The sequence below is a fragment of the Bactrocera tryoni genome, chromosome 5 (genome assembly GCF_016617805.1).
Source record: "Bactrocera tryoni isolate S06 chromosome 5, CSIRO_BtryS06_freeze2, whole genome shotgun sequence".
Classification (NCBI taxonomy): domain Eukaryota; kingdom Metazoa; phylum Arthropoda; class Insecta; order Diptera; family Tephritidae; genus Bactrocera; species Bactrocera tryoni.
In genome coordinates, this window is record NC_052503.1 from 45,818,025 (window position 1) to 45,845,508 (window position 27,484).

Consider the following 27,484-nt stretch of genomic DNA (forward strand, 5'->3'; position numbering starts at 1 on the left):
ATCGGATGTTCAAAATTGAACATGTTTATTTTCTTAAATAAGATAAATTAACTTTAAGATCATAAAAACATATACAGTCCACTAATTTTTCAATAATAATTTCCTTCCCTCGGCAATATGTTCAAATATCATTGAACATGCTTATTTATATGCAAAGCCGAAACTATACTAAATATAAATATCTATTTATATATTAATATATTAATATACACACATACATATATATCGGGTGATTTTTTAAGAGCTTGATAACTTTTTAAAAAGAAAAAACGCATAAAATTTGCAAAATCTCATCGGTTCTTTATTTGAAACGTTAGATTGGTTCATGACATTTACTTTTTGAAGATAATTTCATTTAAATGTTGACCGCGGCTGCGCTTAGGTGGTCCATTCGGAAAGTCCAATTTTGGGCAACTTTTTCGAGCATTTCGGCCGGAATAGCCCGAATTTCTTCGGAAATGTTGTCTTCCAAAGCTGGAATAGTTGCTGGCTTATTTCTGTAGACTTTAGACTTGACGTAGCCCCACAAAAAATAGTCTAAAGGCGTTAAATCGCATGATCTTGGTGGCCAACTTACGGGTCCATTTCTTGAGATGAATTGTTTTGCTCCGAGTTTTCCCCTCAAAATGGCCATAGAATCGCGAGCTGTGTGGCATGTAGCGCCATCTTGTTGAAACCACATGTCAACCAAGTTCAGTTCTTCCATTTTTGGCAACAAAAAGTTTGTTAGCATCTTGGTTGACATGTGGTTTCAACAAGATGGCGCTACATGCCACACAGCTCGCGATTCTATGGCCATTTTGAGGGAAAACTTCGGAGAACAATTCATCTCAAGAAATGGACCCGTAAGTTGGCCACCAAGATCATGCGATTTAACGCCTTTAGACTTTTTTTTGTGGGGCTACGTCAAGTCTAAAGTCTACAGAAATAAGCCAGCAACTATTCCAGCTTTGGAAGACAACATTTCCGAAGAAATTCGGGCTATTCCGGCCGAAATGCTCGAAAAAGTTGCCCAAAATTGGACTTTCCGAATGGACCACCTAAGACGCAGCCGCGGTCAACATTTAAATGAAATTATCTTCAAAAAGTAAATGTCATAAACCAATCTAACGTTCAAATAAATTCCATAATTTACAAATTCCTATCGCTTTTTTAAAAAGTTATCAGCTGTAAAAATCACCCGATATATATATATGATAGAAATTCATTTTGGTGCGGAAGGAGAAAAGTGTATCACAACATGTGTCCACAAAATTTGTATATACATTTTAGGGTGTCCGTTGATAGCACCCTGAAGTTTCGGCTTTAGCCTTAAAAAATTATCCAACGTAATTACTCATTATTTTCTATTAAAACTACGCCTAAAAATGGGATTTTTGATATTTTACACTACTTACAAGCAAATAATATTTGCGCTCTACAGAAATGGTTTTATTAGTTTTTTCCACAAAAAAAATTATTTAATAGTTATACTCAGTTAATGTTATATGTATATCAAATGTATTGGGAATCCATGCAAGTCTTATGGATTCAATGTTGATCATACAACATGGTGCACTCGTACACATGGACGAAGTAATATAATTAGGAACAGTTTAAAATGAAACTAGGAAACTTTAAAATAAACTAGGGTAAAAACTGAGAAAAAATTTCTTTGCAAATAACGAGCCCCCTAATATACCAGTATATATTACATGAAAAATTTCATTTTACTTTCCACACTTACCAACTTTGAGTTCTAATTTAATTTGACACCGCAATATTTTGTATAAACTTTTCTCGCGACGGAACACCTTTGCCACTTTGTGCTGCCAAACGTAGTAAAAATTAATTTTTTTGCACATAAATACATATTCAAAATTACGCTTAGTAGTCTTTGACATTCTTATGTACAGAAAACTCAAATCCAGAAACAGAAATTATAAATTTCTACAACAACAATATGTATTATAAAAATACGCACTAATGTGACAAATTTTTTTTTCTCATAAGCAATATAACTAGTGCGGCAGAAAGGCGGAAGTATACAACTAGAAAAATCAGAGGCCGCAGATGCTGCAGAAGTAAATGATGTGGAAGTGCTACAAGCTGCTGAACGGTTCGGTATGTTCCGGGTCTGAATGGAATCCCAAACGGGCCTGCAGCTCGCAGCGAAATACAACGCAAAATCATTTAAGAAGTTAAATACACAATGTTTGCGAGAAGAAATTTTCCCTAGGTTAACGAAATTCAACAACTATTGTTATTACGGATGGCCAACTGTTGACGCAATTAAGAAGCTCACAGGTTTAGATGTGACACGGCGCCATCCCACTTCTGAATATTATCAAGGCATCATTTAGACATAATGATACTACTCCTCTTGAAAAACTAACACATTACACATGAACAGTACAAACGTATTTTTATAGTAACAAAATTAAGTTTATTTAAAAGAAATTATTAAAATTAATAAAAAGGAATACAAATGCAATTAATTTAATTTTTCAGCAGTCCCGTCTTTGGTAGTTGTTGATCTACGACTCCTTTTTAACTCCCCTCGCCGAGTCGTATTTTCGGTCGCCATTAAATCAGAGGCGAATTTTGTAGCAATTATGTTCAGAGACGCATTTTTGTGGCGTGACAGATGGATGTACGACAACAAAGAATATTGCGCGATCCTAACGTATGATATGAAAAACACATTTAGTTCGGCTTACAGGCTCCATATATTGCGTGCATTAGAGGCCAAAAAATGCAAACCTACCTGTTGAGCATCATAAAGTCTTTTATGATGGACTACTAAGATTCCCTCTACTACCAGGAGACCAATTACCGAATTCGCCGATAATATAGCTGTAATCATAATCGCTAAGAAGCTTGCCAAACTCACTATATGTATAGTGAGAAGGTAGAAAAGATAAAACAATGGCTAAGCTCAAAACTTCAACACGCAGAAGAAAAAAAAAGATTTGTGTTTTACTCATTAATTTAGTTTACGAGTATAGAAATTAAAGAAATGCTACTCTTCTTTAAATTGCCGATGCCGCTATTTTGACTGGCGCTGCTGCAACTGTTGCCGATACTCCTGACACAGCTAGTGCTGCTACTATAAATATATGAGCTGTTATGTTGAGGTGAAGGTTACCTTTTTTACAGCTCTCGACTTAGAACGAAGTAAGGAAGTTGTGCTTAATTGCAATCGTTTTTACGCTTTCATACATAAGACAAAATTAACACACTACATCGTATGTACGTACACACTAGCATATCTACATACTTTGAATGGTGAAAAAAAGGAATGTTGAACAAATTGAATCAGTAAGCGTTTGCATACTGCACGTCTTGCCATATGAAGGAGAATATCAAAGCGTTGCATAAAGAGATGCAATATACTTTACATGTAGTAACGCCGTGAAAAGTGTGCAGATAACAAAAGCCAACTCCTTCTTTTAAGTTGAAATTTTTATTTAAATAAGCATAAAGTGTTTAAAATATTTAATGGAAATAACGGTGCAAAGCATTTTGATAAAGGTAAACTTGGAAATAGATATAAAGAATCATCCAAATATAGTGTTCAGCAGAAGTGATTGTATTTGTATAAATGATCTTGCCCTCAGATTTCATAAGCCATAAATATTCTAAAGTTATATAAGGAATAATCCCTGAACTACTTCAATATATGTACATATATAAATATTAACAACAAACATAGGAAAATATTAAAATCCTGATAAAGGGTGAGGTAAATAAATGTGGGGTTTTATAATCAGAAATAAAACCAATAAGAAACAAAGATGTAAGCCTAAATTGAGGAACACTAAAGATGTCATACAAGCTGAACGATCCGAATCAGGCGCTTGTATCGAAAATTTTATAATTTCAAATTCTTGAAGGGAATCTTCTGCATTTTTGAAGAGTGATATAGCTTCGGTGCCAACGAAAAATATCTTTTTTGTTTGTGAAACCATTTGATAATTTTGTTTCAATAAGATAGCTTATTCAAGTACCAAATGTAAGTCTTGGATGTAAAAATTTTTGTAAGAAACGTGACTATACGTAGAGTCAGTGGCGTCTGGCTTTTAAAATAATAATAATAGCAATAATTTTCAACATCATTATTAATGAACTTTAAAATAAATGCAAATTCAACAGTTATGCGAATATAAATTTTATTCACATTTATTTACAAAAATATAAAGCTCTTGCAAAAGTCCAATGTAATGTCTCTAAATAAATAAGAAATAACCAATAACTTACAATTCAGACAGTAATAAAACATAAGTGAAATTATATAGAGAGATATTTAAAATGAATAGACGTTTATATAAATCGAAGCGTATGAGTGCAAATGCAATTACCAGTAAATAAAATTTGACATTATTGCTTTTCTTGCAACAATCTAAAATTGCTTGTATAACTTGCAATTAACAACAACAATGTTTTTATTACACTAAGAATAGTGTATATTGGACGGCATAGTTCTCGTTAAATGTAGATATTGGTAAACCAGTATAGTATATACATACGTGGACGATATTGGACAATGAAGAAAAGCTCAAGAGCACAATTTTTCAACACATGCAATTATTTATGGGCGCATAAATATGCACTCATATACATACTTACTCGTATTTAGCTATATGAAAATAGAAATGAAGAAGCTTGTTTTATATAGTTTTTCATGGTTTTATAGTATATACAGTTTTATTTTATGAAAAATATGCGGCAAAGCAAATTGACGATTTAGATGCACCAAAAAAACTAGAAAAACATAATTAATGTTTATTGCAAATTTTAGTGCGATTTTATACAGAGCAAAGGACTAATTGACGCGATATTTGATTTCTTTTCCTATTATATTTATACATATGTATATGTATTTTGAGAAAAAATCTTCAAGTAAATTTCATTATTATCGTATGCTAGACACACTTTTGTGCTATTCCTCTTTTACAAATACATACGTTGCATACCATAGCACATTTGCGATTACTTCAGACGTGGTGTTGCAGTAGATCTGTCGTGCAGATTGGTTGATATATGAACAAAAAAGTCTAGATAATGTAAGGCATTGTATTTTTATGCATAGATAAATATCCCAAAGTCAAAAAGGTTTGAGGCAATATAGAAACGAAGCACAGACAAAGCGAGTGTTCCTCAAAACAAATATAAAATAGGAATTTATTGGAAACTTGCTTTTCACCGATTCTATATAAAGTTTTACTTGACTAAGACCTTTCTAATTAAACTTAAATATTTTGAATTCTTCAAATGGACCAGTACACTATACATATACAATATAAGTTGAGTCAAAGCAGATATATCGATTAGTCGAAAAAGTCTTTTCGTATTTTGTCTATAGATCTCGTTGCAGTCGTATATACCCAGTGCTACCAATCATATTGTGTCATACTATATAGAATGTGATCAAAATTTAAATTCGGGGAAGTTGAAAAAAGTTACAGCTGTTCAAATATGAGTGAAAATAATGAAGAAATTCGCTATATTTTGAATTTTTTTTATAAAATAGGTAATAATAATACCACGCAAGCCCCCCATGAAATTTGTGATGTTTATGGAGATGATGCTGTACGGGTAACACAACAACGGTTCACTCACTTCCGTTCTGAAAATTTCGAAATTTCTATTTACACTGATGAAAGTTTTGCACTGATGGAATAAGGACTCTAGCGGAAAAATGGCAAAAAGTGGTCGACCAAAATGGTAGATATTTGTTCATTTATTTATTAGTATAAATACAAAAAATATTTAATCCGAGTCAACCCATTTTTGACATACAGGCATACTGTTATTAAGAAAGGACTCTTTCGGAATTTCTATAATATATTTCACAGATTGACTGGGGACTTGAATTGTTTGAATTGGAACGTCAGGGTAACAATATATACCAAAATTGGTTAATATTGGTTGAGTAGGTCCTGAGATATGACTTTTCATTGAAATGTGGGTGGCACCACACCCATCATTCATTTTGACCCCTTTGACCCCGGCTCCTGTAATGTCCGCTCATACCATCCCAGGTATAAAATTTAATGTCCCTGGAGTATTGCTTTGAGTGGTCGGGGTTATCACCCGATTTTATCTAATTTTATAGTGACGATTGGGGTGCTCAAGCTAATTGAATATTGTACTTTAAATGTTTTGTGGTCGTGGTAGTTTTCTAATTACGCCTATCTACGAACTCGTCCTCTTTTGTCACGAAGCACGTTGGTAGACAATGTCTTAAATTTTACTGAAGTTACAGCTTGCATGGATGGAAGAACGAACGGACAGACAATCGTCCCGATTTCACCTCGTCTCGTCGAACTGATCATTTATATATATAAGTATAATCCTATATTTATCTCGATTAGTTTTAGGTGATACGAGCAACCGTTAGGAGAGTAAAACTAGTGTACTATGTGGAAACATAATGTGAGAAAATAAAAATGGAGTATTTTTTGAATGTATAGTATATCAGATTTGTCTTTCGGTTAAGGCTCAAAATTAGTATAGTGTATATAAATGAGAACTTGATTGATTTATTTCATCTGTGTTTTTAAATGTAACATATTAGTTTTCTTTAAAATGTGTCCACTTAATTTCAATAGGATTATTCTTACTCTCACATTATCGTATCTTAATTTGAGAGCAAAATATCATCTCACTCAAGTGGTCAACGTGTTCGTAGTATAGTATATAATTTTATGTATGATATACTATGTATATATGGTTTACTCTTCATTACTGCCGAGTATACCGAAAGCTCAAATACTTATTTCTTCCTTATAGCAACAGCGTCGAACGATGTCCGTTATACGAAAGAAATGCCTTAAAAGAGTTAAGTGTTATATAAAATAAAGTCAGTAAAAAACATATTATTACTAAAATAAAATTACGGATAAACATGCACATAGACGTATGTCTATATGGAAGTGCATTTGACAGAAGTGTCTGCAGTAGCGACACTTATGCTAGTGAAAGAGTGATTGGTTTCTGCCATTTACCGTACATACATACAAGGAGCACGAACGGTGTAAGTTTTAGGTCAACTGAGACACACCTCCTTCTATGAATTCCAGAAAATTAAGGAAAATCACATAAATAAGTCAGGGAAAGGAGAACTATTAAAAAATTTACCACTTTTGAATGGACGGAAGTCATCTTTGCTTATACTCTTACATTCACTAGATACTATATATACGTTTACATGCATTTTCAGCTATTTATTATTACTCTTTATTAACGTCATTTGTTATTTTTTCGCAAGCGTGTTTCCCATGGCACTCTACCACTGGCAAATTGATTTCTGTAAACATTTAACGACGTTACATGCAAGCAAGAGCCACGATAACAGGACGAAAGGAACGCAGACACACAGAAATAGGGCGAATTGCTTGAAGGCTTGTTGCTTCCAGTATTTCATGAATGCAGCATATCTTTGTATATACCATGTACTTCGTAGTCGCTTTCTGCCAAGGCATGGCTTGCAATGATGCTTTCCATATTATACGTGGTTTCTTCAGAGAAATTTCAGGCAGAATGCCTTGTCATGCTTTATATGGAATGCTGATAAATGTACCTCGGCTTGGCAGAGCAATATTTTCATCGCTGAATAAAAAATGGCGTATGATGGACACAATTACATATACTATGTATATAAAAAAATAGCATAGCCATTGCTATACGACAATATTTGTGCAAATGCATATCATAAATGAAAACCAAGAACTGGGACAGGAAATATACTGGGAAAAGCTTCAGCTTCTAAGCGTGAAATTTATGATTTAGCACTTTAATGCTTTATTGTTAATGACAATTATCAGTCTAACATCTTGAAAGTTTTAATTCGATGAATGAAACAGAAGTGCGTTGTTGGATTTAGAAACCGTGGATCTTATTGCTCATTAAAACAAGGAAATTAACTAAAACAGTGAATATTTTCTTACAGTTAAACATGCAAGGAAGCTGAGGAAACTCAAATCCTGTGATGGAGCAGCAAAAATTTATCGAATCCTAAACCATTCTCTAATACATATAAACTAAACGACTACGAAAGTAAAAAACAAAGCGTAAGCAAATGAACACACACAAGTACATACTTTTTTTGATCACACCAAGACGGTGCGCAAAAAATTATTTTTACATTTATATTTAAAAGAGAATATGAGTAGTGGTTTTTAGCGGATTGTGCACATTTTGTCTTTAACATTTGTCAAAGTGAGCACTGATTGTGAGCATTAAGACCCATTTGTATTTATAAAATCTTTGACTAGCAAATGATATGAATAAAGTGAGTAAATTACGGATTTTTTAAAGAGATAATAATCATATCGAGCAATTATCTCGAGTATATGCGGAAATTTTATTTCTGAGTACATTATCAAAATTTAAATATTTTAAGAATATTAATCAAACCTAGAAAAAATTATCCGTAAAAATTATTTTTCTCTCCTCGTATAGAGACCTTTGCAGAAGTGTAGAGTGTTGTCATGAGTCCTCACACTTTATCGCTGCGGTATCTGACAAATGCCAATAGTGGTTGGACCGCAAGCAGCGAGAAATCGTCAGAACTACTCCTCGCTGTTTTCTTTCAGTTGAACCATTCCGCTCAAAAAAAGCCACTGTGGGAGCTTAAAGAGGGCTGTGCAACCTTCTTGGACGTTTTCGATGAACGTCGTCTTACCTGTGCGCTAAATTCATTCAAAGTTTTAAAGTCCTCAGGCCCTGCTGCCATCATACTGGCGCAAAAGCAATGGACGGTTAAGATGTTATGCTACTGCCTGGCCCCTATCTACGCAAACTGCGTTAGATTGGGACATATTCCGAATGCTTGCTAACCAGACGCATTACCTTATTCTTTCTGTTAAAAAAGCGAATAGAAGCGGATTAACCCTTAACCCAAGTAAAACTCAAATGCTTTTATTTGCTATGTGGTAAAAAATGCCAACGTACCTTTCCCTTCTTTCGCGGGTTCACGTTTCTAACCTGACCACAAAGTAAAATACATAAGGTTTAGCTTTTATAAAGGAAAAAAAGAAATTAAAAAAATGATTACCCTATTGCTTAAAGGAAAAACATATAAAGTGCCTTAACTTAGCACTAAATTTAGATTCGGAACAGTAATTTCGCCCAGAGTAAAGTGGTGTGGCTCCGCTCTTTAATAAGTTTAATGATTATATCTCCTAGACCACCAAAACTACGATAGGCAAGTTTGCTCAGAACAATTCATATAACAAATTTTACTGACAGTGTAAAATGGACGAAGTCAAAAGATAACCCCTCCCACTCTTCATATAACGATACTGTTCAAGACTAAACTTAAGCACGATAAATCAAATATCACTCTAAACTCTTAATAGTATGAGAGAGCTTTATACCAGCCGGTGTAAAAAGTGAAATATGGGTGAGACACCTCCCTCTATTAGGTAATATCTCATAGCTTAGGACCTCCTCAACCGATTTAAACCAAATTTGGTATGTAACATTCTTTTTAAGATTTTTATGTTACAGTGCGAAAATGAACGAAAGCGGAGTGCAAGGATGGTCATATCTGACTTTGATTCTTACAAGCTTTAATAGTATGAAATGTTCGGCTACACCCAAATTTAATTATTATTTGTTTCTTTTCTTGTTTTAGAATAGAAATTCAAACAAGAAGTAATACGACATTATTTGTATTTAGCAAAATGTTAATTTTAACTTTCAACATTAATGGGTTAAAACGCAATTTTATGTACAAATAATTTAAATCATTAAGAAATTCTTAACATTACTTTAATAAAATTAACACATTTGTCATAATTATTTTATAACAGATATTTTTACCTCTACCCATAGAATGTTTGTCAAAATCTTAAACACATATAAAAGCTACACGGCAGTAGAATTAATAAATTCAAATAACTTAAGGTGAATGTGTTAAAATAGAGGGTTACCCAATAGCCATGCACCTGACTTAAGATATGTGGTTTTTCAATCGCATGACCTGATTTAGAAAGATTAAATAGTCCATATAAACCCAAGTTCTGAAATAATCAGTTCTGATGGTTAAATTGCTAATTTAACAATACAGTAATTCAAAAATTGTATGCTTGTTATAAAAGGCCTTGAAGTAATTTATATTTTATCAAATTGCTTTGTATTTCTGACATTTATTAAGCTAAGATCTCAAAAGTAATAAGCTTTTTAACAGACCAGTATCTTTCAGAGTTTTCCTTGGTAAATTGCACCATCTTTTGAATTTTCAGCACAAATATGTTTATAATTGACGTTGTAAATATTTTGTTCGAGTCAATGTAAAACATGAATAAATAATTTTCAAAAAATAAAAAATTAATAAGTAATTAATAGGGATAGTCAGATCTCTTTAGACCCAACTGAATTTACAAACGTTAGAGTTACAGCCAAACATTTTATTGGCACATATGTATGAGAAATGTCAGGAGTACTAACAGGAAAACACTTTTGGATAACATTATATATATATAGAGGCGTAAACTGATAAGCACTCGTACAAAAGATATTACACATATGACAGTTCATATAACCACTCTTTGTGGCTAGAAGCAATTCTTCGTTGTATTATTGCATTCTTGCTACACATGATTCAGAGCTCATTATTGCCTTTGGCTTTGCTCTCAAATACAAATGTGCAAAATTCGCATACACACGTGCACTAACAAATTTAATAACGTACAATTTATGAGCTTTTTCCAAATTAAATTTAATTTCACATGCTGCGTACTTAAAATACTCAGATGTATGAAAACCTATACAATGTACAGTTATATTTTAAGGCATGTATTTGCGTGTACTCGAGTATTTAAGCAAGCTGTGAAGAATATTAGGACTATCATTTGTGTGCGCCTGGTTCATACAAATACAATATTATATACATACGTATGAGTCTATTTTTCGGTAAGCAAGTTCAAACCAAAACTTTAAATACACGTATGTATGTAACGATTTATTCGGTTAAGGCGCCTTGACTTTAGCCGCCCAGCACATTGTCGTTGCCTGCAGCAATATAAGAAGTTTTAGTAGATATTATGTATGTAATATAGCTTACAAATATGTATATATAAGTTAATTTATAAATACGAACCAATAGCAGTCACAATTGTAATATGGGCAACCTTCTCTAACTCTGTCCAGCACCATGACCACCGCCCAACATAGAAAATAGGAATATTAAGTCTTGTAGTTGTCTTGTATATCTATAGCAATGTTCAAAGTTTAATCAGCGAATATCTGCATTGCGTCTCAGTACTACAAACTGCTGTGCGGCTTATATAAGTACAAACCCATAACCACATATTTGTGCAGTGCATCTGCATTACGTAAATAATAATGCACATATAAATATATGTAATCATACATGTTATTGCAACTATACAGTTACCAAGTCGATTGTCTGCATTTTTTTTTTTTTTCGACTTCTCAAGTACTACAAACTGCCCTGTGCGGCTCTATATAACAAGCTATTACAAACCATCATGAACAGGGTACATTAAGTTTGTGCAGTGCATCTGTAACACCCAGAAGGAATAATGCAGACCCTATAAAGTATAAATATAAATCATACATGTAAGTTGCAACTGATACGATTTAACCATGACCTATGTATGTTTACCGTCTGACCGTCTGTCTGTCTGTCTGTATATATACGGGGACTATTATGTTTTAAGGATATCGTTTTAAAATTTTGTAAACGTCATTTTCTCCAATAAGCTTCTCATTTGTGGGAACTGCCGATATCTAACCACTATAACATATATCAGCCATACAAATCGAACGATCGAAATCAAATTCTTGAATGGAAAACTTTCACATTTGACAAAATATCTTCACAAAAGTTGGCACGGGTTATTTTCTAAGATAATAATGTAATATACGAAGAAATTGTCCAGATCGGCTTACTATAGTATATAGCTGCCATACAAATCGAACGATCGGAATCAAGGGATTGTATGAAAAACTTTCGCATTTGACGTTGTATCTTCACGAAATTGTACATGGATTACTGCTTAAGGTAACAACATAATCTCCGAAAAAATTGTTCAGATCGGATTACTATAGCATATAGCTTCCATACAAACTGGACACATAGTTACTTAAAGAAAGGCACCTGTGAGGAGTATATTAGCTTCGGTGCAACCGAAGTTAACGATTTTTCTTGTTTTTAATTTAAACCGTGCTAAAATAACTTTAATGTTGCTGTATATTAAACAGAGATCTTTTGAGTAACACTAACAATTCAAAAAGTGATGTTATAATACAAAATATTCCACTTTATAAAAATGGATTTGACTTATTGTCATTAAAATATGTCCTTTAAAGTAGTACGCAGGTAAAGCTATGCGCAAATTACGTGACGTGACGTATGTACATTTTTTGTTACTCATACGGCTTGGTGCACTATAGGAATGAAGTAAAAACGTAGCTAATACAATCAAAAATTTAATACAATTTCAGATACCAGGAAATGTTCAGTAAGAAATTCAAAAAATGGTTGTTCGTTTCACAATCACAATCGCATACTAACAAGAAGAAGAAGAATTTTAGAGTGCTTAGAAATATGACGGTCCAAACATGTAGTATAACTGAAAATTTTAAAAATGTTATAAACATTTCCTTACAGTAGAATCATTTCGCGCTGTTGAAATTAATAATTTATAAGTAGGGTTCAGAGAAGTGATTTTCAAAAACAAATGAGTTCATAACGTGTCACTGTTTTGCACGAATTTTGGGCTGGAGGTATAATTAGACCATACTGTTTTGAATATGAGCCTGGTGTCACTTGCTGGTGCTCGATATAAAAATATAATAGCTCAGTTCCCTTTGCCGAAACTGAATAGTATTGATGTGATCAATATGTGTTTTCAACAAGACTGTGTCATATGTAATACAGCCGGGCAAACCTTTCAATTATTGCATGAAACATTTCAAGGTCATGTTCACTCTCGTTTTGGTGATCGAGAGATTCAACGTTGCATCAATTATGTTAAACCACATTTATTCAAAAGCCGTGTAGACCATTTCCCGACTTGTTTTTCTGTTTTTTTTTTTAAGAGGGGAGCCTGATTTAGAAGCTTAAAAAATTCAATTTTTTTGAAGAGTTTTTTGGGAGAGAAAGAAATAATTGATTAAAACGAAATTTCTGGGGCTTATAGTTATATATTTAGACATCATTCGCAAATTTTTTGGATACGAAATCTTTGATATTCTGCCTTTGGGAAGCAATTGCCCAATGAATCTCGCATGTGCATTTGTCGGACGGCGGGCAGGATGCAGGTCGCAATTTTTGTCGGAAACAAAAATTTCAAAAAGATTCATATATTCTGATAACTTATCTTCTATTAAACTAAAAAATTTCAAAAAAATTTGTAAATTTTACTATTTTTTTTTTTAATTGAAAAAAAAAGTGGTTTTTGTAGACTCTATGTTGTTTAAAAATATGTTCAAACTTGACTTTACTGAGTTTTTTTAGTTTAAATAGAAGATATTTTAATGCCAAAGATAATAAGCTTTGCGCCAATTCCATACAGCTTTTATTTTTTTTTCTATCCTGCTCGCCAATTAAGAAAATCGTAAAAATTAATAACCGAGAAACCACTCGTCAAAGTTTTCGGTTTCTGCCCAAGAGCTTATACAAGTATATATGCTAGACGCTTGCTCACTATTTCCCTTCTAGCTCTGAAAATATTTAGAATTCCCATCTATAACTTTGGGGACATATTCTTACATTATACATACATTATTTTTAAAGAGACTTAAGCAAAAGAGAGATCGATTTATTGAAGCTTCTAAAGCAGGCTCTCCCCTTAATAAAAGAAATTATAATCGAAAGACTAAAAACTGTTTTCTATTTAATACCAGTCTTGGGTTAATTTTGAGACATCCTATATACCTGTAAGCGCGATTGAATTAGGCAATTGGCATATGAAAGGTAAGCTTTTATTGTAAAAAACATTTTTGCGAACTTCGATTCAAGGAAAATAGATCTTTTTTTTACCACATTTATATATTAATTGTGGGACATAAATTATTACATAGATGATGATAATCATCATATCAAATATTCCATTCAAAATAACTTTTGAAATTAATTTTTTTGCCAACTATAAATATGAGGATTTGAATAAAATAAATATGGTAAACTCAAAATTATGAACTTGAAAGGTTTTATATATAAATAAATATATTGTGGATTAGACTTAAAACTTATAAGTTAAGTTTAGTTAAAATTACATTAAGGCTTCAGTAAATTTTGAGAAAAATTGCTTAATAGAAATGCAAAGTTATAACTTTTGTGTCAATTATTTGTTTAAACGACTGCTGCTCAACCAACTCTCGCGGAAAATTGTTTCAGTGAATGAAACACAAATATCTTCACTGGCTGTGCGTTCACAAAAATATATACTGCTGTGGAAATGCTGTACTGTATATGGAATTAACCAACAATTCCTAGAATTGACAGAAAAAGGACTCATATAGAACATAAAAATGCAAAAGCAAAATCAGAAGAGAATGAAATCTGGCAGAAAAAAAAATTAAATGACAACACTGTAGACAAACGAAATTTAATTTACGCATCAAATTGAATTAAAAATTTATTTGCAGAAATGAACACAATTAATGCGACTTTCTGCCAGCTTTTTGATTGACAGGACTCAGGCGTGATTTGACAAAAGTACCTCACCCGTTATTTTGTATACATGTATGTTTACGTTCGGTTTTGCCAAAGTTCACATTTAGAAACATAGGCTTATATCGGGTGATTTTTTAAGAGCTTGATAACTTTTTTTAAAAAAAAAACGCATAAAATTTGCAAAATCTCATCGGTTCTTTATTTGAAACGTTAGATTGGTTCATGACATTTACTTTTTGAAGATAATTTCATTTAAATGTTGACCGCGGCTGCGTCTTAGGTGGTCCATTCGGAAAGTCCAATTTTGGGCAACTTTTTCGAGCATTTCGGCCGGAATAGCCCGAATTTCTTCGGAAATGTTGTCTTCCAAAGCTGGAATAGTTGCTGGCTTATTTCTGTAGACTTTAGACTTGACGTAGCCCCACAAAAAATAGTCTAAAGCGTTAAATCGCATGATCTTGGTGGCCAACTTACGGGTCCATTTCTTGAGATGAATTGTTCTCCGAAGTTTTCCCTCAAAATGGCCATAGAATCGCGAGCTGTGTGGCATGTAGCGCCATCTTGTTGAAACCACATGAGTCAACATTTAAATGAAATTATCTTCAAAAAGTAAATGTCATGAACCAATCTAACGTTTCAAATAAAGAACCGATGAGATTTTGCAAATTTTATGCGTTTTTTTTTTAAAAAAAGTTATCAAGCTCTTAAAAAATCACCCGATATATACCATTGCAGTTTCCAAATAAATATATTTTGACTAGAAAAGGTGTACTGACATGTATCACTTTTCTTTGGTTTCAAAGTGTATTTACTTTATGTTGCAGAAAAAATTCTAGCTAAAAGGTAAGGTGTAAATATTCCAATACCAATATATTATTATAATTACTAATAATATGTTATCAAAAGTTTTCCCTTAACTCGACTTCAACTACTCCTGTACACCACTAACCTTTCTGCTTAAATGAAATTTAATAATACGCGTTTACCAAAATCCCTTGCCCTTGCAACAAGAAAGTGTAATAAATGTGGGGACTGCTATGGTGACCACAACCCACACTCCCCGTCAGGATATCAAACACAATGTTTCATCGTCCAACCAGTATTTATTTTTATAAAAAACAGTAAAAAAACAAGTCTTAAATATAGTTCTTAGTAGTACACACATACGCACTAACATAAACGTTTTCGCGGACAACGGCTCGGCACGACTTATAGTTCACGGCAACTCAAACTCAACTGAACTTTGGCTGGTTTGTCTTTTTTCGTGTTTCGTCAAAAGTTCGTCCAGTTAAAGGGTTGCGTGTCAGTTTTTGTCAGCGTTGTATTGTTGACCACTTCTAGTCCGGTGTTCGGATTACACATAAACAATGGTTAAAAAAATTATAAATATTGTAGTCATTTCCCGTATTTAATGCTGGAATGCTCACAAAATAAAAATTAATGTTGGGGCGTTGTTGAAGCTTTAAAATTTCTATTCGAGAAGTAAAAAACATTATAACAAAATTATTTTTTTAATTTTTGGATTCCACACACATTGCGCTTCATTGTGTAACAATCATAATATGTTGAAGAAGGCTAAGAAAAAGTGTGGTCCGCAAATTTTTTGAACTAAACTTTTGTTAGATTTAGAAAATTCATTTCGCTCAGCCAAACATTGACTGATATTTTCATATCGGTAAACGAGTGCAGGGGAACTGGTTTGGATATTTTTTTATAAGAGTTGTCGTGCGTCGAGATATTGGTTGCTTTGGTTTAAGGCAAATAAGCTGATGAAAAAAGCAGATGTTTCCTTCTTAGTTATCCAATGCTTTTGTTAGCAAGTACCACTCTATTAATGGTAAAAGCGTTTAGTCTTTAGTTTCTCTATACATTTTTGTAAACACACAAAAATATTATTTTACCAGTAGCAAATTTCAATAGCTCTAGTAAGTCTTCCACTGACTTTAGTATTTTATTTAAAGTTTCTGTGCTAATTATCACTCTACATAAGAAATCGCAAAGTTTTTATACTTGACTATACTACAACGTACGAAACCGATAATCTATTTGAATAACTCTTACGCTTAACTTCGTCTTTAGGCTAGGCGTATAACGTGCATGGTGATTGGAGCTAATATTGCGGAGTGGAGCAGACAGTATGCAAAGGATGATAAAGTAAATAAAACTCTTAAGAAATGTTCTATTATAACGGTTATCTTATCATATGAGTTCGTACGATGTGTGTAGTAAGAATGGCACTAAAATCCATGAGAACCATTCAAACCGCTGCAATGCATACAGCTAATTGGTTGGCTAAGATGCGCACATCTACATCCGTGGTTAGACCCTTGGCAGGATGCTACAGAGAAGCTGATAAGTTAATGTATTTCTACACTGCATTAGTCTTCAGAGAATTTATACATACAAACATATATGTGTAAGAAACTATCGTTCTATATTATTTTGCTCTTCTTACGCTATTCTGGTAATCACAGACTGTCTGTGGTGACATTAAAATTTTTCAAAGTTTTCAGAGCAGTGAAGTATACATACTCCTAGTAATGCTATAATAATTAAACAAACTTCAGCATGGTAACTGAAAATACCCTACTATAGAAATCAACGGAAGTCATTTGAAACTATGCAGTTTTCGAAGACGAAAAGTTTAAACTCAAATATTAGTTTGCTGTAATTATTATCATAATATACCTATTATACCCACACTTGTAAATGAAATCACCATATATACTACTGTGATGTAAAAGGAGAATTTTTAATTTATACTTTGAGTGTTTTTCGAATTGGTAAATGTGTTTCTGTAAGTTGGTTATACGAGTACTGTTACCGTACTGTTAGTGACATCTATGTTAAATTTTAAGTCAAAATACTCATTAGTTTTGTGAGGTTCTAAAAGTGAATTCTTCGATTTTTGCTATGTCTGAATTTATTGAACAAAGAAGTACGATAATACACCATCTCATACTGCATTGGTTATTCGTGATCATTTTTCCACATTTTAAACTGATAAGTGTATTGCAGCGGGAGGGAATTACTTTGAAAGAGATGAAATGGACAAAATTTACCTTTCAATTTGATCACAGTAGTAGTTGTGTGTTTATGTATATATTGAATATGAGTAGCGTGAAACCTTCGAAACACCAGGGGTTATAAGCGCTGTAAAAGCTTGTTTTTAAGATACCCGTAATCTATTAAGTTTCTTATCTGAACATAATTTACTTAAGGAAAATCAAATTCAAATTTTTCGAAGGAAAAAAGTAATTTATAGTTCACAAACAAGAAACAGGAGAAGGAAAAGAGCGATTGAATGCTTGCTACATTGGTGTAAGAGCTTCCCATTAAATTAATTAAACATGGGTCGCTGGTTTTAGGATATTATGAGACAACTGGAGTCACATTTTAATTTTAGATATTTTCGTCGATTGCGGTTTCTGTTTTGATTTTATGATTTGTAAGAAGATAAATATTCAAACTATACCTCAGCAGATGATCTCGATGAATTTGAAATAATAATATCGGTTTTTAACTCGGAAATTTATTATTAGTTTACTATATTGTAATACATATATTAAGTTTTGTTTTATCAGATTTAACACCATCAACATTTGTATATCTGAGTTTAATAATATTGACCATGAATCTCTGTGAAAGGGTTACATACATATGTCTTCAGTTACTTGATTCCGATTCGTTGGCATAGCGAAAAGTGCTATAGCCATTAAGGAAATACTGTCATATGCTTCATACTTTATTATTTCGTTTTTGGATATGTGGTACATTACTTCTTAGTATATTACTTGGCATACCGCTTCAACCACTTATTTCACTTTTACCATTAAGGATGCTTTTTGAAATGACAATTGGACAGTCCCAGTTATAATTTACTATTTGTTGTTCATTTCTCCTTGAAGTATTGCTTTCGTTGACTTACGTGATTGAGTTAAAAGATATAGTTAATTTTCAATTGCTGTCATTTTGCCAATTTTTGGCATCAGCAAGTACTACTAGCAAAAAAATACGCTCTCTGAATTTCATTAAGATAAATTATTTGTTGATAAGTAAAAAAAAATCCTTCATTTTCGCGTTAAAGTGAGGGTTTAATTTAGCACAGTTAGAGTGAACCAAATAAGGTTAATTATGGTTAATTATATTTATTGTCACCTTAACGAGAATTTCATAATGTCACTTTCATATGAACCCCCGTGTCTATTGGTGAAAAACTGGGTGAATAATTTTTCATATGCTTGTTTTAGGCGAGTTCCTGTAATATTGGCCAGCCAGAGATCACTTGCTCATAAACATTTTTAAAACATAACGACAAGCCCTTATTTTTATAATAAAGCTAAGTTCTTGGCCATAACATTTAAGTATATAAGATTTATTTCTCCCTGAAATATGATGTAATGACAAGTGAACAATCATGGTAATCGTTGCTCTCTGCGGTTCTACAGGTCTAACCTCAGCGAATTTTGTTCTCAGTATTCTTTTCTGTCATTTTCTGTGCGACTTAAATTCAGCGTCAATGAAAAGGAAATTGATGAGACTGAGTAATTTTGTGAAACAAAAATCATTTCACCCTAAAGTAGTATTGGTAGTGAATATATGTATCACCCACTTAGAATAAGTTCGAATTTTGATAAAAGAAAATGGGTATTTTTATTTTATTCAAGGCTACACATACATACTTTGCGGGCTGATAAAACCATATTAATCTTAATATCGATATCTTTTTTCAATTTATTGAGTTCTCAAATATTATCTAGGCCAATATCAGAATATTTTATGATACAAAGAGCGTTCTAGCTCAAACAAAATTGTTATACTTCCATTAACTAACATCACAAAAACTTCAAATTTGCATAACTGCAGCAATAACACTGTGGAACGTTTTCGGGATTATTGTCTGGGGGGTGAGAAATTCCAAGTCAGGGTGATGGTACTAGGTCAGTATAGTAAAACCCTCAAAGGGTTTGGCGTTCGTATATGTCAGTTTTTTTATGACCTTTTAATTTTTTTCCTTATCTTGATGTTTTTTCGCTTAGTTGTAACATTTTGGCAAAAACGTAGTTTAACATAACTCGCGAGCCACTATTATCTATTTTTCAAATCCATTAGACTATTTGGTACTCAATTTTCGTTCACTTTAACATAAAAAAAATTTAAAAGGTCATAAAAAACTGACACATACGAACGCCAAACCCTTTGATGGTTTTACTATACTGACCTAGTACCATCACCCTGATTTGGAATTTCTCATCACCCAGATTAGCTGTTGTACTGTGTAATTAAAGAGAGTTTCTTCACACAAACTCTCAAGTTGGTTCAAAACCAAAAAAAGTTGTAGTAACACATGCATTTGTGTATAAAACTTTTTACTTATCAAAGTTTAACTAATCTTCAACTAACCCGCAATTGTGCATTGCTATAGGGCACGGAAACTGCAGAAGGCAAAAGTCACGGCACGTGTGGTATGTCCACCTACCCTCCTTCGCTGCATTATGTGTCACAACTAGTTTTAGCCTCTTTTAAATTTAAACATATGCAGGTCCCAAAACTGTGGCAGGAACATTTGCTGAAATTTTTGTATGCATTATGCTAGTGGAAATTTTGTTTTCTTATTTTACTTACCACATTTTGTGCAATTTTCATTTTCGTCGGCTTTTGGCGCTAAACCCCAAGAACTTTTTGTGGTAACAAATGGAATAAATAAAGAAAAAACTAACAAATGGAGTATATTTTTTCAACATTCTTGCTAAACGTATGTTAGCAAGATGTATTCACAAGCATGAAATTATGCTTTGGTCAATCTTTTTAGTAAGCCATTGACCTAAAGGAGATCTTGAGCTTATTGCTGGAATAAAGACTTTTACAATTTTTAAGTTTTACAAATGACAAAAAGATTTTACGATAGTCCTTTAAAGCCAAAAATACGCAAGCGTATTAAACCACACTTTTATCGATTTCCAAAACCAATATATGTGACAATAAGTTGCTTCGAAAATTGGTTTAAACGTACGCAAAAATATATAGATCTTAACGAAGAATATTTTGAAAATCAATAAAGTGATTTTCGTTGATTAAAACTTGCTTTTGTTCTCTTATCCCGAAATATAAAAACACTTATTAAGCTTATAGCTCTATAATACTCTAGTATTAAGTATATAAAGCTGACCTGAGAATGGAAATATATTTTATGAACTTTTAGAGTTATTTATAGATAATATATATATATATGAAAAGATATTATAAGATCTCTGTACGTAGCACTAGATACAACTGGTAAGTAATTGTATAAAGAGTAACTTAGCTTAACCCAAATACCTCCATAATAAACATATGCATATGCACTTATAAAAGTAATATTTTTAAATGAGTGCTCACATTTGCTGTCAGTCATTCGTGCAAAGCAATAAGCCACTTACATTATGTCATTACAGGTGATAAAGTATGGAATTTATGTTCATAACGCACATACACATGTATAAGCCTTAGCTCAAAGCACCGATATGTATTGCAGTCAAATATCCTTTTATAAACATGCGAACGTATGTGATGTTTATAGTATGTCAAGCTTGGAAGTCATATGTATGTAAAGTTTATATATGCCGTTAAAATGTGTGAATATCATGAAAGCCAAAGCAGGAGATAACGGGAAGTGCTCATATCTTTTCGGAACTATATTGTTATTACATCATAAATATGTACCATGTAAATTAATTGGATAGATTCACATGTCAAATAGCACGGTTAATAGCAGAAATATAATTTAAACAAAATTACTCTGGAAATTTGAGCTGAATTGTTTGCTTAATAGAAAGAAATTGAACTCTTATTGAAGTGTCTGAATTTTAACTGATTCTGTAAATATACGAAAGAGTAAATTAATATAAATATTCATATCATAATATTAAAAGTGTTCCAATATAAAAATAAGCAATGTTAAGTATACATAAATTTCAACTAAATTTAAAAAAAATAAAAATAAGTAAAAAATAAATAAATAATAGATAATAAAAAATTTTAAATTACTCCAGTACGGACTAGTTCGTTTAGTTTCCACTTGCAATTTCGATAAGCAGATCTTCAAGCCAAATAGTTAATGGGAAGCAAATTTGTTGAGGTAGAGATTACACAGGAAATTAATAATTTAAGTAAGTTTGAATCATATATTTCGCCAAAAACAGGAACCCTATGTTATAAGATTCTACGGACATTAGTTATCAAACTTGCCTCTCCTATATGAAACTCGTTATTTGAATTAAACTAAATCTGAAATAATTTTATTTATTTTTTATATCAAATTAAGATGATATCTATTACTGTCAGCAAACTCTGGGTCAATCTAAAGTTGATAGAAATAAGTATAAACCTTATATAGTGTGTGGGCAAACTGCTGGCCTTATTGAGATTTTTATCTACAAATTGAGACTACTTCCTTAATTTCTTTCAACTATTTCACTTATTTTATAAGATTAAAACGGGCGCATTATATAGGAGGGTTTATCATTTGCTATTCCAGTGAGTATTTGAAGAAAGTCAAAATGATTGCGGATAATTAAATTCATAACAATTTCCGATGACATAACTAGAACCCATTTTAAAATAGCTTGTCATCCTTTATAAAAGTTTGTTTTGCAAGGGAATATACAATTATGAAATAAAATTAATTTGTAGAATTATTTGTATTTTCAATGTTGCACACTTTTTTTCTAAGAAAGATAGAAGGTACCGTGGAGGCAAGGTTACGTATACGCTCCGGTGCACTGCTTATTGAGTATACGCTTTTAGTATCAAATGTAAATTGAAACTAGTAAAGCAGCGTACAATCTAACATATTATTTTTTTGCAACTTGTAGGAATCAAAGCCAGGGGATACCTTAAGGTGTAAAATGTCAGCCAGCGGATCGGATTACAAGAAACTTTATTTATAAATATACTATATTTTATTCTATACCTTCAAGCTTATTATATAAATTTTTAATATGAAATTTCTTCATTTTAATATTTGTTCAATGTTTGAGCCCAAAAATACTTATAAACCATAGAACGGACAAGTTTTACTTTAAGTATTCCAGAATACTATTACAACAGAGTTCGTTATCAATCATATCTTAAATATAATATGTAAGATTGATCGAGTTTAAGCCAATATTTTTTATTGCAAGCTAAAAAATTTTAATGTTTTATTTATTCACACTTTCACAGCACAAAGATATCAGCAAAATTGTAAGAATTTGTCAAATTTATTAGTTTAATAAACTTATTAACTTAACTGCTAAGTACTCATGAAATTCACCCTTGCGACTTGTGCCACTTAATGAACACTAATCGCATTAAAAAATAGCTGAAACTTTATGCTTCCTTATAAAGTCTTGGCCACATTTGCTTCTTCGCTATATTCACCCCATTGATTGGAAATAAAATAGCAAATGGCTCCGGCGCATCCGTTTTTTATGTGAATTCATATCTCTCAGTGCAGTTCGCAAATAAAGTTTAATGAAAGAAGCGTTAAATTCTTCATTTTCAATCGACTTTAACAACGGATGTTGTTCCATACAAATTGGTTAGTTTCAGATAATAAAATAATAAAGTTGTGTTATTTTTATCGTTCATACCAAACTTTCAATTACATAAGACATTTAAAAAATATTGTAGTTTTAAACGTGGGTGCAAGTAATTTGGAAAAGCGTTGAAGAATGGATTGAAACTGCAAGCTTTAGGAATGAAAGTTTATTAAAAAGCAGGCAGCAGAATCATTTCTTTTTTAAATTAATTTGTAAACATCAATAAAAGAAAATATATAATATACTTTCTTCATATCCTATTCATCGTTATAAATCGATGTGAAACTGTATGTGCTCTGAACTGAATATTGCAGTAAATAAAGTTTCTATAGGAGGCAACGTATGTTTCTGCGCATTTTCCGAAAAGATATTGTGTTTAACAACCGCTTTTCTTTTTGTGTACTTGACTATTTTCATAGCTCGATTGTTTATATTTTTATTGATTATGGTGGCAGAACGTCATACTTATTCAGTTCTTGTCGAGGCATTATGATATGCACATATATTTCTACATTTTATGCTTAATTGTTATTACAACAGAGTAAAAGGTTCTATGCATTCACTTAATTGCTAATGGATAACTAATATACTGACAACCTTCTCGAAATTCGTCTTCGAAAAAAAATACATCTGTTCTGTTGTTATGCCTTTTAAGTATACAAGTGTGTACTACGTGTGTATCATGCATCATATTTTCTTTTTTTATATTGAGTAATTTGAACTATACGAGAGAAACTTACTACTATGACATAATAAAAAGTAATTTTCTGCTCGTAATCCTGCGAAAATTAAAGTTTGCTGCAATCTCAACCGTTCTGCATGAAGAAAACGTTTATCGGGAACTGGCTAAAATACATAGGTTTACTCTTATATTTTGGGATTCGAGAACGAAAACAAATTTTAATCATCGAAAATTGTCGGAAAATTTTTCCACTTTGATTGAAGTATGTCCTTCTAAATGCGTTAACCGAATCTTCAGGTGTCGCAAAATATTCACCAATTAGTTTATTTTTTATGAAAATAAGTCATTCGGTGTCGGTTCGGAGTAGGATTCATGACGATCTTTCAATATCAGTTTGGGCACAGCATCAGTAGTTTCCCCAACAACAACTAATTTTAAAGAACGTTATCGAAATTCATCTTGGAGTGATCTACGACCTCGAATGAATTCACCAAAAGATTCATCGCCAAAAATTAAGCGATGAGGCTCATTTTTGGCTCAGAATTCAAGAGCTGCCATTTCATTCAGAAAAAACAATGGTGTCCTACGGTTTGTGGGCCGTTGAAATCATCGGTTCATATATCTTCAAAAATGACGCCGTTGAGAATTTAACCGTCAATGCCGAATGTTATCGCCCCATGATAACTGACAAGACGGCGTAACTTCCCACACATTGTATCAATCAATGGATTTATTGTAATAATTATTGGATTTATTGACGGAACACGGTAAGTAAATAATTTCACGATATACGGCGGTCCTGTAGGGATATGTAAAGTCTAAAGTCTATTCGGATAATCCCGATTCGATTCAGGCCTTGGAACAACAAGTCACTCGTGTCATTTGCCAGTTACCAGTCAAAATGCTCGAACAAGTCATCGAAAATTGGACTCCACGGATGGATCATCTGAGACGTAGCCATGGCCAACATTTGAAAGGGATAAGCTTCTTCCGAATGATAGTAATGATAGTAAACATTCCCCATTAAATCTGTAGCTTCTGTGGTTTTTCCTTAAAAAAGTAGGGAACCTCTAAATGGATCACCCTACACGTAAATTGAGTATGTTTACAATGTAATGATTTATTTTATTCCCTTCTTAGCCCATAAGTGAGGCAAAACACAATAAGGCTTTGTTCATAATTTTAAAATTCTTAACTCTTTCTTCAAAATCTATGTGGTCCTCCTCAAACTAAATAATGTGGCAAAACGCTGAATATGAATGCAATGTTTAAACCCTTTATCCCTAAAATAATGATTTCTATTTCACCGGTGCATGAATTAAAAAATTATATATTAAAACTTTATTGTACACTTTACCAATAGTTATGCAATCTACATCAAATTCCATATCTGCTGTTTGATTGAACTTCAGCTGAGCTAACAAACGTTGCCCTAAGGTTCAGGAAATTAAGAATATGCATAAAAAAAAAAGTTCATGACTTTAATGAAGGTCAATGATGAGAGATTGAAAAAAATTTCACTTATTCGACTCATACAAATTTCTCCTCGTGCAGATTTACAGAACCTCATGCAAGATAATATCAGTGTAATGCACATGTACAATTATAATGAGAGAGTTTGGCGAAGACTTAAATGTACCCTACCCTTATTGTTATTTCGTGGTCTTTTTATTTTATGTTCTTCGTCTGTTTCTGATACTGATTTAAAAAATTTGTTTGATATGTTTGCCTTACTAGTTGAAATGCTGTAATTACCAGAAAGATTATTTGTAAGTCAACAACAAAAGTTTTGCTAAAATCAATATCTCCGTAAATCACAAATCAATAGGTCAGTATTCTTGTATAAAACATGACAGGGACTATAAGCATAGTTGTTGCAAGAAACTGGCAGCTGTGTATCGAAAAGTGGGGTAAAGTGAGCATGTTTATTTTGATAAATGCGTGTACTGTATTCCATGTGTGCGAGTATTTATCGTTTTCGTTTCCCAAACAACGAACGCTTATAACTTTATTAGTATTTCACAAATTGCTTTTTGCTTTCTTTCCCTTGCAACACACAAGATTTGCAGGATGTGTTTTGATTTGTCAACGCAATATGTTGCATCGTAGAAACTAACTTTGTTTTCTTTGTTATGAATGTCAATAACAGCAAGAAAACTTTTCATGAGTTATATAAGAGTTTTGATTTAGCACCAGCCATAGCAACAAGTGATTAACATTTAATAAAAGCTTTGTAGCATGCACGTAACTCATTTGCTAGTATTTTTGTTATGGCTATGTAAGCACTGGGATACATAATGTTTTTGTGGCAATAAAGCTACTCCTTATTATAAGTTTATATGAGTGTCAATATATTTCATCGAGAAATTGGGTTAAGCATGTGGTGGACATATTAGGAAAAAATTATTTTTTTCTGATTTATGATTGCAAAGCTATTTAAATTTATGACAAATATATATTAAACATGGTATACTCGTATGTTCGGTAACTAGGTAGGTTTGGTAACTAGGTACTGAGCATTCATACAAGTGATTTTTACGATCTATGTTGCTCATACGGCATATTGTACTTCATGCATACAGTACATTTGATTCATAATGCAAACTGGGTATAACGTTTACACCAATGTTTTTATTAGAAAAGTAAGGATAGCAGTTTTATAAACTTTATTTCAAAAGATGAAAAATTCACTAAGTACATAGGAAAAATAAAATTATTTAAGCATAGTTAAAATTGAAAGCAAAAAACTTATAGGACCTTTTATAGTGAAAAGAAAATGGGGAATCCCCTCTTTGTATTAAGCGTGACAATTAATTGTTGATGATCTTTTTCTAAGTGGTCAAAATAATAAGTACATTGTTAATTATTCCAAGATTTTCAACAAATCGGACGATTTATTCTAATGGTTTGTACTTTCGCTTCTATAGCTTCATATTTAAACTGCGAGAGCAACTTAAAAGTTTTATAGATTGGTAGAAATAAACATAGCAGTGCTGAGAAGAAGTAAATCGTCTTAAGCCTTCGAAAAGAAAGCCAAAGTCGTAGAAATATTGCTAAAACATTAGGCCATTTATTGTGTTTCGTGCAGAATGCCCTAAAGATTAAAAATAATGTTGAAACTCGCGGTCGACCAAAAAAGACACTGACAACAACGGATAATCGTATCGTCACCCTGGCTAAAAAGGACACATTTATATCTTCACAAATAATAGCAGCCAATATTGGTGGTGTAACATCTTCCCGAAAAAAATTTAAAGATAAGTTTAGAATTCGCGAAGAATCATGCAATTGGTCCAGCCCAGGTGGTGGAAAAAAGTGGCGCAATATATTGTAGAAACTAAAATTAATTTGTTCGGAAATGATGCCAGGCGGAATGTCCGACGTCCGAAAGACAAATAATTGAATTCACGGTTTACAAAAAAGGCCGTTAAACATGGTGGCGCAAAATAATAGTCCGGGGCTGCTTTTCGTGGTATGATGTAGGACCAATACATCATGTCTGAAATACGATCTATTGGTCCTACATCATACCACGAAAAGCAGCCCCGGACTATTATTTTGCGCCACCATGTTTAACGGCCTTTTTTGTAAACCGTGAATGCAATT